Source organism: Podarcis filfolensis (genome assembly GCF_964270895.1).
Source record: "Podarcis filfolensis genome assembly, chromosome: 10".
NCBI lineage: Eukaryota > Metazoa > Chordata > Lepidosauria > Squamata > Lacertidae > Podarcis > Podarcis filfolensis.
Window position 1 is genome coordinate 45,996,851 of NC_139612.1, and position 12,593 is coordinate 46,009,443.

General features: G+C 44.3%; 1 protein-coding gene and 1 long non-coding RNA gene across 5 annotated transcripts in view; both read right to left on the reverse strand.

Moving 5' to 3' along the window:
• The window catches only part of LOC310743558 (TGF-beta-activated kinase 1 and MAP3K7-binding protein 1), a 54,632-nt gene that overhangs the window by 33,066 nt on the left and 8,973 nt on the right, over positions 1 to 12,593 (reverse strand). The gene's annotated exons all lie outside the window — the stretch shown is intronic.
• Positions 5,488 to 9,331, reverse strand: LOC310743577. The gene is made up of 2 exons (XR_014539106.1): positions 9,018 to 9,331; positions 5,488 to 7,977 (listed from the first exon to the last, which is right to left on the reverse strand). It is a non-coding gene; the product is annotated as an uncharacterized lncRNA (long non-coding RNA).

Here is a 12,593-nt window from a genome sequence, read left to right on the forward strand (position 1 = left end):
TTTCTAGCCTAATCCCTCAGGCTGGGATAACAGCCATTTTATAAATATAAAGTAATATACTCAATCATACATATAGATTTAACATTTAATGGTTAACACATCCTTATAGCGTTTCCCCACCACTGAAAACAAAATGTTAAAAAAGCTATAAATCACTTCTGGGTGATACCCATGCTCAGAATTTAGCAGATCTCTTGGAAAACAAGTTTCAGACTCAAAGAGCGGCTATTAAGCAAGTAATGTTTTAAGGGTGATGAAAGTGTTTGGTAGCAGTTCAACAAACACATTTTTATTAGAAGCAAGGGTATTGTTGGGTACTTAGAAGCACTTTGGGCAAAGGCCTTGAATTTCCATAACATTTCCATAAGCCAATTTAGATATATAGATGCCTCTGGGAAATTAAGATGGTGGGCAGTTTAGGGTCTCATTAGCATGGTGTCCAGCCACCCTACAAGCAAAGTAAAAATTATTTTTATAAAGGAGAGGAGAAGAAGGGATAGGAAATATGGGGCCCACCACAGAAGATCTGGGATCAGGGCCACTCCCTAACAACATACACAGCCGTACCTTAGTTTTCGAACAGCTTAGTTCCCGAGCGTTTTGGCTGCTGAACGTTGCAAACATGGAAGTGACTGTTCTGGTTTGCAAACTATTTTTGGAAGCCGAACATCCAACGGGGCTTCCAATTGGCTGCAGGACGTTCCTGCAGTCAATCAGAAGCCATGCTTTGGTTTTTGAACGTTTTGGAAGTCAAATGGACTTCTGGAATGGATTCCGTTCGACTTCCAAGGTACGACTGTAGTATCAAAAAGACCTCAAAGGCATATACACCAAAAATATGCTTAAAAAAGAAGCTTTTATTGTTATCATAAAAATGCTGCTGGATTAACTGTTTTAAGAAATGATGTTATCCATTATGCACACAGAATCAGTCGGAGTGCCCCAGCAAAGCTTCACACACGCTTCCCTGATAATACGTCTTGAGCCATCACCTGGAATAACCTGTGAGAGAGAGGAAGCGAGGTCAGATTCCAGCCCCAATCCTGCTTTTCAGATTTCTTAAGTTACTCCATGCTGTTAAGTACACATTTTTTAGAATAGAAAGAGAGCAGAACCAACCCAAGCTATGCTTTTCAGAAACGTCTATGCTGCATCCATCCAAAATTGTGCCATATGGACTTTGAAGATAAGAGGATTCCGTATTACACCCCCAGAGACATGCTTGGTGGCAGAACTGAGCCCGAGCGCCAAGAAACTCAGACAGCAGGAGCACGCTGGCCAGTTCACCACACGTTACAGTCACTACTGGAAATACTGAGGTTAACCAAAGCAAGCAGGTAACTTGTGAATGGCATACACTGGAGTACATGCATCGGGGCAGCTTTGATCCAGACACACGTACAACAGCCTTCCGAGTTATGCGACTGCTGCAACAAATGCCAGTGTGGAGCCAATGGTGCCATAAGGGCAAGACTTCAGGGCAAAAGTCTGGGGTTCCACTCAGCAGAATGCGCAGAAGGAGCCCCAAAGACAGCTGGGCTGCCTTGCAACATTTGGAAGGAAATGAAGCAACACACATTGGCACTGACTGAAAACTGTCCCCTCCGCTGGTGAAACCATGAAGTCCAGAGTCAAAAATTACTTGGCTTGCACCACTATGTGGAACCACCATAGTTCACACATGGAGCTGCCAGGAAAAGGCAGGGTGAACGCAAGTTCCATTTCTCAATCTGAACCAATGCTCTTCAAAGCAATTAGTTGTTTCGGATATATTTAAATACCTCCTTAGCACGCCCCTCAAACAGGCAAACAGTAAAAACATTTCATGGCCCGCAGAGAGCAAGCGACTGAACTGCAGCAAACTGATAAGGATGTGAACTGCGGTCTACTCTCCTTCCACTGTTTGTTCCTTGCCTTTGAATGGTATTTACAAGCTGCTGCATCTGGCCCCTATCCGCTGCCCACTCCCCCAGCTTAACTGCTGATCCCATAGCATTAGCTGGTTTACCACCCGCTGGAAGAGATCAGCACCAATGAACGAAGCACACAGAGCCATTTCTGTTCCCTTGGAAGACTCATCTGGAACCAGGACTGGATCCCACTGTGGCCTAGTCTAAGGCTACATTTACAAAAGCAGCTGCTTTACTGTGACCCACCCCTTGCCAACCTGAGACCTTCCAGATATTTTGGGCAACTCCCAACAGCTCTAGCTGGGACAGGTGTGACGGCAGGGGCTGGTGGGTTTTGCAGTTCAAAACATCTGCAGAATACTAGGCTGGGAAAGGCTGCGTTTAAGCAATCTTTATCACACCTAGCCAGAGAGAAGAAGAAAAAACAAGGAGGGAGCATGTAAGGCGGTCCGATCCCAAGTCTGCTCTTGTACCTTTAAGAGCCGCTCAGAAGAATAATTTATACCAGGCAGGACTTCTCCTATCATTGCAGCTCTAAGATGGAAAAAGGCACAGCGGGGGAACTGTTCTTTCCATGCAAATCTGGAAGAGACAAGAGCCCTGTGGACCTGTCAGCCTTGGGGAACAATAATAATATCCCTCTCCGCAGGAGAGATCTCGATTGCGAGTTGCAGGGAGGGAGCAGAGCTCAGCGGCAGAACACATGATTTGCACGCAGAAGGTCCCGGGATCAACTCCTAGCTTCTCTGGTTTGAACAACCAGGAATCAGGCAACTGAGAAGACCCCTGTCTGAGCCTCTGGAGAGCTGCTGCCTGGCTTCCTTCCTTCAGCACAGCTAACATCCTGACAGACTGAACTGTACAACCCAACCCAGTGGGCTAGTTCACGTGTGAGGAACCTTTGGCCCTCCACCTGTTGCTGAACTACAACTCCCATTATCCCAGGCCACTGGCCATGCTTGCTGGGGCTGATGGGAGTTGTGGTTCAATATTTGGAAGGCCAAATGTTCCCCACCCCTTGTCCAGATGTTCAACTGGCCCAGTGTAAGGGAGATGTTAATGTCCCACAATTCTCATCATCCCTGACCATTGGGCACACTGGTTGGCATTGATGGGAGCTTTAGACCAACACATCTGGAGGGGTCTGATCTGATGGCTCTACTGCTGCTGTTCATAAAACCTCAGGGAAGATTCACAGAAGTTGCCCCTATACCCCAGGATAACTCCAGCTGGTGGGATGCAGGAAAGGCATATAATATTTCTCAAAAGCACTGCAATGTTTTCGTAATTGGCTGGCTTTTGTGACTGAACAGCACAAGACATATAGCTGGCAGAACGCTTTGCAGGAAAAATAAGACTGCAGGTACGTTCCACTGTTGCTATGGATGCTAATGACCCATACACCTGCCTTGGGCAATCCTCAAGGATAGTCATTACCTGGAGACTTGTCTGCCTGATTTGACTAAAGCAAGAGTCTCTCTCAATCCCCCTTCTTTTGTGTTGATAATTCCAAAGTCAACTGTACTCATGGAACAGAGTTTGCTTGCTGCTCTCTCTTTTTTAAATCAGAGAACCATCAGCTCTTATTGCATCTGATGGCAGTCTGGAAGCTGATCTGTATTTCTGATACAATGCTAAATGGTGTACAAGGTTCAGACACTAAGAGAGCTCTTGCACCTTAAAAGTTTCATTTGGGGTAGGTGTAGGATCTGGCAGGCGTGGCTTCTCCTGTCTCTGCAGAACTGCAAAAAGCAGAGCCTAAAGAACTCCAACAATGTACCTGCAACTCAGGATAACACTTCCTGCATCTGGGGGAAATAGACTTTAAATCCATGAATCTTGACACCTTGACAAATTGGTTGGCCTTTAAGTTATCACAAGACAACTTGTCATTTCTGCCTTGTGTGTAACCAAAGCCCTGGAGGAATCCTGAGCTCTGGACCCAATAACCGTATGCTGGAGGGATTTTGATGCCATTACGAAGGAACAATGACTTCTTTGCTATTTTTTCAAACAAAGTAAGAACTATCCTAGTGGGAATATGAAGCGGTATTTGTCAAATACAATGATCCTGAGTTTTGAATGTTCAAGCTTTCATTGGGGAATATTTTAGAACTCTCAATTTGTTGTTTTTATTCGACCTTTCCTGCAAGAAATTCAAGATGGCAAAAACAGTTTGATTCCCTTCTCATTTTATCCTGACATTATCCCCATGAGGTTGGTTGAGATAAAACCTGGTCCAAAACTTTCTGGCAGAGCGGAGACTCTGAATCTGGGTCTTTCACTCCTCCTCTTGCAGTCTAACCATTGCATCACAGTGGCTCCCTTGCTCCAAAAGGGTGCTCTACTGCCACCCACGCCCCAATGCTCTGAAAACAGTGAAGCAGCCTTCCCCAATGTGGTGCCCTCAAGATGTTGCCAGACTACAAGTCCCATCATCCTTGACCACTGGCAATGCTGACTGGGGGTGAGAGAAGATGTAGTCCAACAACATATGAAGGACAGCAGGTTGGAGAAGATGCCCTGGATTGTTGCTTAAAACTCACTGGGATCATTGCATTGCTTAACAATGCTTGATGAACCCATCAGAGTCACTGGGTTGTACACAAAGCTCCACAACCCTCCAGAGCAGATTTGGGGGGGGGGGAGCTACAGAGAGGAAAGTCCTGTTCCACCAACAGAAGTATCTTGCACTAGCAGAACAGACTATTGCACACCACTTATTCTCTTTACTTTTGGACTCATGGTGCCTCCATCTTCCATGTGACGTCATTCGAAGACATACTTTGAATCTTTGAATTTTCCTTCACATAAAGGGGAAGTTCATGAGGGCGATATGAAGGCTTATGTTGCTTAGAATGTCCAACAATGTTTCTGTTACTAACAGGGCAATCTTTTCCATGTTTACTCAGAAGTAAATCCTATCAAGTGCAGTTGGACTTAGATAAAGGGTTTCTTGCATGCCACCCCAACCTCTGAGTGGCGCAAGATGCCAGGGGTTCCAGGCTCTTACTCAGGGATTGTGTTTTCTTTTGGAATGAGGCATAGAGACTGTGGTATCATTAGGTTATATGGTTCATTTGCACAACCTGAGCCTACGATGGAAGGCTTCATAGCATTAACACCCCAAGAGGGTCATGATTCTTGCATAGCCACAGCTTTGGATTCGAACAGAAATCAGGTATGGCTCTCTCTCTCTCTGCTGTTCCAGCTTCTAGCTCCCATAACTCAACTCTCCACTCTGGCCTTTTATCTTTCTAACTAACTGACACTTGTAGAAGAGAGAGGCTGACCCATTTGTTCTCTAGCACAGAGCCACTCCCTTTGTTCCCTTAATGACCCATACTTAGTGGGCCATGCTTGGTTGGCTATTCCAGCAATTGTGCTGGATCCAAGAATTAGAAGAGGGGCTCAGGCATACTGCCTACCCCCCCCCAAAAAAAACCCCTCATAACAAGTGCATAGGATTGCAACCAAGAGGTTTGGTTTGAATGCAACAGTCTCACAACGTTAACAAACATTCTGTGTTTCTGCATATGTTGCTTGAAATAACAAGGAGTACCTTTTCTGCCACAGCTTGCTGCAAGCTCACATTTAATTCACAGTACAGCTGCCACCTCCAATCTTTCTCAGCATTTAAGCTTCATGCATGAGCCCTTCTCATTTCGGAGCACTTTCTCTGCCATTTCCCGAAAACAAATACAGCATATCCCCATTTGCCCGATGATTCGTCCCTCCGTGCTATTTCCCTCTGCGCTGCAATGAAAGTTCAGCTCTGCTCTATTTTATAGACAGCTTGCAAAGGTCTTTTTACATTTAAATACTTCCAGGTGAAAAAGGTGGGCTTTAAATATGGCTTGGATTCTATTTTTCGAAAAGCCCTATTCTGCAAGCAGATTAAAAAAAAACAAAAAACCTTAAACAGGCAGCAGCTTGTTAACAATCATTACCATACAATTATTATGATTTTCCAGACAGCCATTTTCCTACTCACATGATGCAGTTCCTGTCAAAGAACTTTTAAATGAATGCCCAGAATAAGATCTCCTGAAACAGCACATAATGCTATAATAAAATGTGAATGTGTAACCTATAAAGCTACAGCTTGCTCAGTGCCAGATATATTGATGTACCCAGAGACAAATTGCAAAATGGAGGGGACAGGAATGATTGCTGTAGATCATGTGACAAATAAGGCTGCCAAATCTTTTCTCCACCAGAGCTCCCATGCCTTTTTTAACATGTGCAAGGCAGGTGGAGGAACATTTTCCTGATAGTAATGGGGAAAGCGCTATGGGGGAAAGCTTATCAACTCTGCCCTTTGCATCACAATTCCAGGCTTCGTAATTAAGTTGCACTGTGTGAGGTTTATTCTCAGGTAAGGCTCCACTAACACAAAAAGACAACAACCCTCTTCTGAAGATTAGGGGCCATGTTGTGTTTTAATAGAGGTTGGCAACATGACAACCACAGCTACAAAGGGGCCCAACAAGGCCTTTCCCAGACGGTTGCCACCCCTGTTGAAATTAAGCATGAAGGATGTATCCTGTTGTAGCCAGTGGAATAAGTGGCAGTTTCTGGGGTGCCCATGAGAATTTCTCTGGTTTGCAAATATGCACCAAAAGGTTGCCAACTCCCGCATGATTTGAAGCATAGCTTCCCCTGTTACACGGAGCTGTCTTATGTGCTAGCTTCCTTGAACATATGCCACTTCAAAAGGCACTGCATTCAGAAAACAAAGACACACCACAAAGCTGTTCGATTATTATTAAAAGGAAGAGTGCAGCTGTTGGTGAACAAAGAGCTCCCCAGGCAAACTGGAAAACCTGAACCACACGCAACAGGCACAGCTCACTACAAGGATCTTGCTAGCCACATTTTTACTTCCACACTCAACACTGCAGAAAGGAGGTTTGGAAGGCAGGCCTGTTTCTTCCTATGACTTCAGCCAATATTATTCTGCTTGCGTATAGCCTTGCATGCAAAAAATGATTCGGAAAGGTAAACAATGAAAACTTGCCCTCCCAGATAGCTTCAAAGCAAGAGTTGTTTGCTTTTGTGTGTGTGTGTAGCCTTAACAGGAAGGCTACTGGGAGCAGTGGTATACCACTGGCCATGAGCATTCGCATTTATAAAAGTTAGTGCCATAAATAGAGGCTGATCTATTTGAGGCTTAGAAACAGCCGTTTTCCTGCTTGATCACCTTCAGCAAGGTAGGAATTACCTCCAGGTGATCAAGCAGAGAAGCATTTGCAAATGTGAAAATGTGTTGGTTATTTTACTCTTGTTTGCTGAGGTCATGAATGTTCTACAAGTGACTTATGAAGTAAGTGGGAATGAGCAGGGTAGCAGCTTTTGCAGGCTTATCTGGAAGGCAGTTCCAATTGGTTGTACATAAGGTGCTAATTCACTAAAAAGAACCACCCTCAGTTAATTAGGCAGCACTTCGTTATTTTAAAAAAAGTTATTTTAAATATATACTTACTCCTACGCAGTAAGGCATATCTCTACTAAGGTAATTCCTGCTATGGCATAAATGTACATCATCAAAAAATGGAGGGTTTTTGTTTTCTTTTCAGAACTATTTTTGGTCATAAGTGGACTTGTGCAGATCTAATTCACTATTAAACCAGTGTTTCCCAACCAGGAGCCATGTGGCCCCCTGTGGGGCCCCATGATATTCCAAGGGGGGCACAGGTGAAAATCACATAAATGGGGGGGCCACAGCACAAGGCTAGGTGGCCACAGAGGGAAGTGAGAAGTGAAGGGGGGAAACCACATTTTTTAAATAAAAAAATCCTGATTGGCTGATTATTTGCTTGGCCAATCACAAGCGGGTAAGGGGATAGCCTAATGCTCCTTTTTGCCATGTGCATTTCTTGGATCGGTGCCTTTAGATGTTGCCAATGGGCGCTGGGCCCGTTGGCAATGTCAGCCCAGCTCTGCAAGGCGCAGGATGAAATCCACCACAGTGCCTAGCCGAGCGGGGTCGTCTGGTGCAGCTGACTTGCATCTAGTAAATAACTAGGTGTCTACTCAGAAGAAAGCTGCACTGAGTTCAGCGGGCCTTGTTGTTGTTGTTGTTTAGGCGTTTAGTCGTGTCCGACTCTTCGTGACCCCATGGACCAGAGCACGCCAGGCACTCCTGTCTTCCACTGCCTCCCGCAGTTTGGTCAGACTCATGTTTGTATCTTCGAGAACACTGTCCAACCATCTCGTCCCCTTCTCCTTGTGGCCTCAGTCTTTCCTAACATTAGGGTCTTTTCCAGGGAGTCTTCTCTTCTCATGAGGTGGCCAAAGTATTGGAGCCTCAGCTTCACGATCTGTCCTTCCAGTGAGCACTCAGGGCTGATTTCCTTCAGAATGGATAGGTTTGATCTTCTTGCAGTCCATGGGACTCTCAAGAGTCTCCTCCAGCACCATAATTCAAAAGCATCAATTATTCGGCGATCAGCTTTCTTTATGGTCCAGCTCTCACTTCCACACATCACTACTGGGAAAACCATGGCTTTAACTATACGGACCTTTGTTGGCAAGGTGATGTCTCTGCTTTTTAAGATGCTGTCTATGTTTGCCATCGCCTTTCTCCCAAGGAGCAGGTGTCTTTTAATTGTGACTGCTGTCACCATCTGCAGTGATCATGGAGCCCAAGAAAGTAAAATCTCTCACTGCCTCCATTTCTTCCCCTTCTATTTGCCAGGAGGTGATGGGCCCAGTGGCCATGATCTTCGTTTTTTTGATGTTGAGCTTCAGACCATATTTTGCACTCTCCTCTTTCACCCTCATTAAAAGATTCTTTAATTCCTCCTCACTTTCTGCCATCAAGGTTGTGTCATCTGCATATCTGAGGTTGTTGGTATTTCTTCCAGCAATCTTAATTCCGGCTTGGGATTCATCCAGCCCAGCCTTTCGCATGATGAATTCTGCATATAAGTTAAATAAGCAGGGAGACAATATACAGCCTTGCCGTACTCCTTTCCCAATTTTGAACCAATCAGTTGTTCCATATCCAGTTCTAACTGTAGCTTCTTGTCCCACATAGAGATTTCTCAGGAGACAGATGAGGTGATCAGGCACTCCCATTTCTTTAAGAACTTGCCAGCGGGCCTTACTCCCAGGTAAAGGTGTGTGGGACTATAGTGTTTTATCTAGGCAGCCAGGGCTCCTCCAGATGACAATATCTTTTTGCACCAGGTCAGTGAGGATCATCTGCTTTTCAAAATTCTCCCATATATACAGAACTCCCCATGTGCCTTTTGGACTGTATCTGTAGGTTTCAACCTCTGTGTCAAATAACTGGGGCCAAATAAGTGTTGTTTACTTTTTATAATACATGGAAGATGGATCTCCCTCGGGAGGCTGTGGACTCTCCTTCCTTGGAGGTTTCTAAGCAGAGGCTGGATGACCATCTATCATGGATGCTTTAGGACTTCCGGAGGCGGCGCGACCGGTAATGGCTGCCTTCTCCGAGTAAGGAGAAGGGAGCTCCGCTGTAAACGGGTCGTCCGCTACGGCGAAGCGGAGACCCATTCAGGAAAACCACAGGTGGCAGAAGCCTGTGGTCTCGGGACCCGGCGGGCGCCAGAAGCAGCCCCCAAAACGCTGAAGGGACCCCGTAAGGGGCTCCGGATCGCGGAGGGGGTAGCGGCGCTGTGGGTCGTTGCGCAAACAGCGAAGTGAAGCCGCGTTGCTGTTGCCGGTCAGCGCTGTCCTTTCTTCCTGCAACTTTTCTGAACTTTGGAAACTACAACCCGTGAGTAAATTTGGACATTGAAAACTTTCTGAAACTTTTGTCAACTTTCTGAAACTTTTTGAGAACCTTATGAAACTTTTAAAACTTTTTTAAAAAAAGTTGAAATCTGGCTGAAAACGGAGTGAGGATAAGCAGGAAGCCCATCTCCCGCTATACTGAACTTTAAGCAAAGAGCAGGAGGAGTGGAGACAAAAAGTTATGCGTTAACCAAATGCTGGCACCCTGTTAAAGCAGTTTTCTGAGTGAAAGACTTTGAGCTATTGACTTTTGCTGGTCATATTCGGGGTGCATTGATATCCTTCTTCTGTGGCACCAGTGGATTATAAAATAAATAAGAATCTCTGGTGCTGGAGCTGCCTGGATGAGCACCAGTTTGCAACTTTGGATACATTGAATTCAGGTTTTGAAACATTCTGAGTTGGAACTGGATACTTTGAAACTGTTGCAGTCAAGGCACTGTAAGAAACACTGTTTTGCTTTAAGTTTTACTCTGCTAAAAATAATACATTGTGGAGGCGATAGACATGGATTTAAATTTATAAGTTTAACTTGGATTTGATCTTTTCCCTGAAGACGTATTAAGCTCCCTCTAGAGGATTTTGGACTTACAGCAGTGACTTTGTTTTACTTTCCCTTTCCCGGCCTCTGTTTGACTATTGTATCTGGGACTCTGCTTTCTCATGGGAACAACTTGGATTGACCTTGGATTACAGATAACTTTGGAATGAGTGGCGCAAGGAGAAGAGGAAGGACTAAACAAACAACTCTAACTTTATCTGCAGCCTCACAGCGTAGATCTTCTGTGCCGGCCTTGCCTTCCACTTTGCCTCCAGACATAGAGGCGGCCTCCCTAATACAGGCAGGGGAGGGTGAGACAGAGGAGCTGCACCTGGGAGATATGGCTTCAGGGACAAGTAGCTCTGTCTTGGAGAAAATTTTGGAGAAACTGGAGGCTTTGGACAAGAAGGCTGATTTGCATACAGCTAAAATTGAACAGAACACAGAAAGCTTGAATAAGCTGACTGGACAAGTTGCACAGAATGCCCAGTCTATTGGAGAATTAAAGGAGGCTGTAGGTGAAAATCGTAAACTGGCTGAAGATACTAGTCAAAGATTGGAAGAACTTGAGAAAGAAGTAAGACCACTCAGCAAACAAGTTGGAGAACATCAGATTTACTTTTTGATGACAGAACTGCGAAACAGGGAGACCAACTTGAGGATACGGTCAATACCAGAGGTGGAAGAAGATAATTTTATTGAATTTCTAACTAAGGAATTTGCCAAGTTTTGGAAGTTAGAGGAAAAAGACTTTAAAATTGTATCTGCTTTCAGGCTTGGCAGAGTCAGAAGGACAGAGAAGCCCAGAGATTGTTTGATAACACTGAGATCAAAGGAGGAAAGGGACAAGATTTTGGGCCTGCACTACGAAAAGTCACTAGACATTTTGGACAAGAGAATTGAAATCTACAAGGACATTCCTAAGCAGTTGCTGGACCTTAGATCTAACTACACGGAATTGGCAAGACTGTTGAGAAGCAACGCAATTATCTTCAGGTGGGAGTTTCCACAAGGATTATCCTTTACCTACAGAGGGAGAAAGATCAAAATCAAAACAGTGGAAGATAGAGACAAGTTTTTGGGAGCACACGGAGAAGACCTCCACAAAGGACTTGGATTGCCAGCGCCAGAACTTCCAGGGGAGCCCGCCCCCTCGGATCCTCAAGGACCGGAGAACAAGGTACCACCCCAGAAAGAATAACCAGACCTATCCAGGATGTCTCTGCAGCTTTTGAGCTGGAACATAAATGGCTGTAACAGTCCCGAAAAAAGGTCTAAAATTTTTCATATTTTAAAAAAGGAACAATTGGACATTATATGCTTACAAGAAACACATGTGATTAGGCTCCATAGAAAGGTGTTAATAAATAAAAGGCTTGGTCAAGAATTTATATCATCGGATACAGTTAAAAAGAGAGGTGTAGTGATCTATGCAAAAGAGAGCCTTTCACCAAAATTTCTCTTTAAAGATGAAAGTGGAAGAATCCTCGCAATAGAAGTACAGTATCAAGGAGAAAAAATTTTGATATTAGGAATTTATGCTCCAAATGAAGGAAAATCGGATTTTTATAAGAAGTTGCACGAGACCATGCTGGACTATCTGGATTACAACAACGTCATCATGATGGGGGACATGAACGGGGTCGTATCAACAAATATGGATAAGTCACAGAACCAGAACATTACTAAAGAGGGAAGACTACCTAAGACCTTTTTTGAAATGACTGACAATATGGACTGGGTTGACATCTGGAGAGTTAGAAACCCCCTGGGAAGAGAAGGAACATTCTTTTCTGAAGCTCAACTGACTTGGACACGAATCGACCAAATATGGATAACTAGAAGTCTGGCACCTAAGGTGAGGAAGGTGGAAATCTGCCCCAAAACATGCTCCGACCATAACGCCTTGAGAATGGATATGACATTGATCCCAATCGGCTCCTTTAGATGGAAGATGAATGATGGCCTGTTTAGAGACCAAAGAATTGTAAAGAAGGCCCAAAAAACCTTAAAGGACTATTTTGAGATTAATTTGAACACTACGGTGGAAAAAAGAACTATCTGGGATGCAAGTAAAGCTGTGATGAGAGGGTTCTTGATTCAACAGAATTCCTTAAAGAAAAGACTGCAAAATGAAAAGAAAGATAAAATTCTGGAAAGTATCAAAGAGTTGGAGAAGAAGTTAAGATCTAACCCGAAGTCCCAACCGATTCTGAGAGAAATTAAACTTTATCAGGCGCAATATTCCAAGCTGATAAATCAGGAAATAGAATGGAAGATTAAAACAATGAAACAAAAAACTTTTGAATCGGCAAATAAATGTGGGAAACTGCTAGCTTGGCAGTTGAAAAGGAGACAAAGATTAAATACAG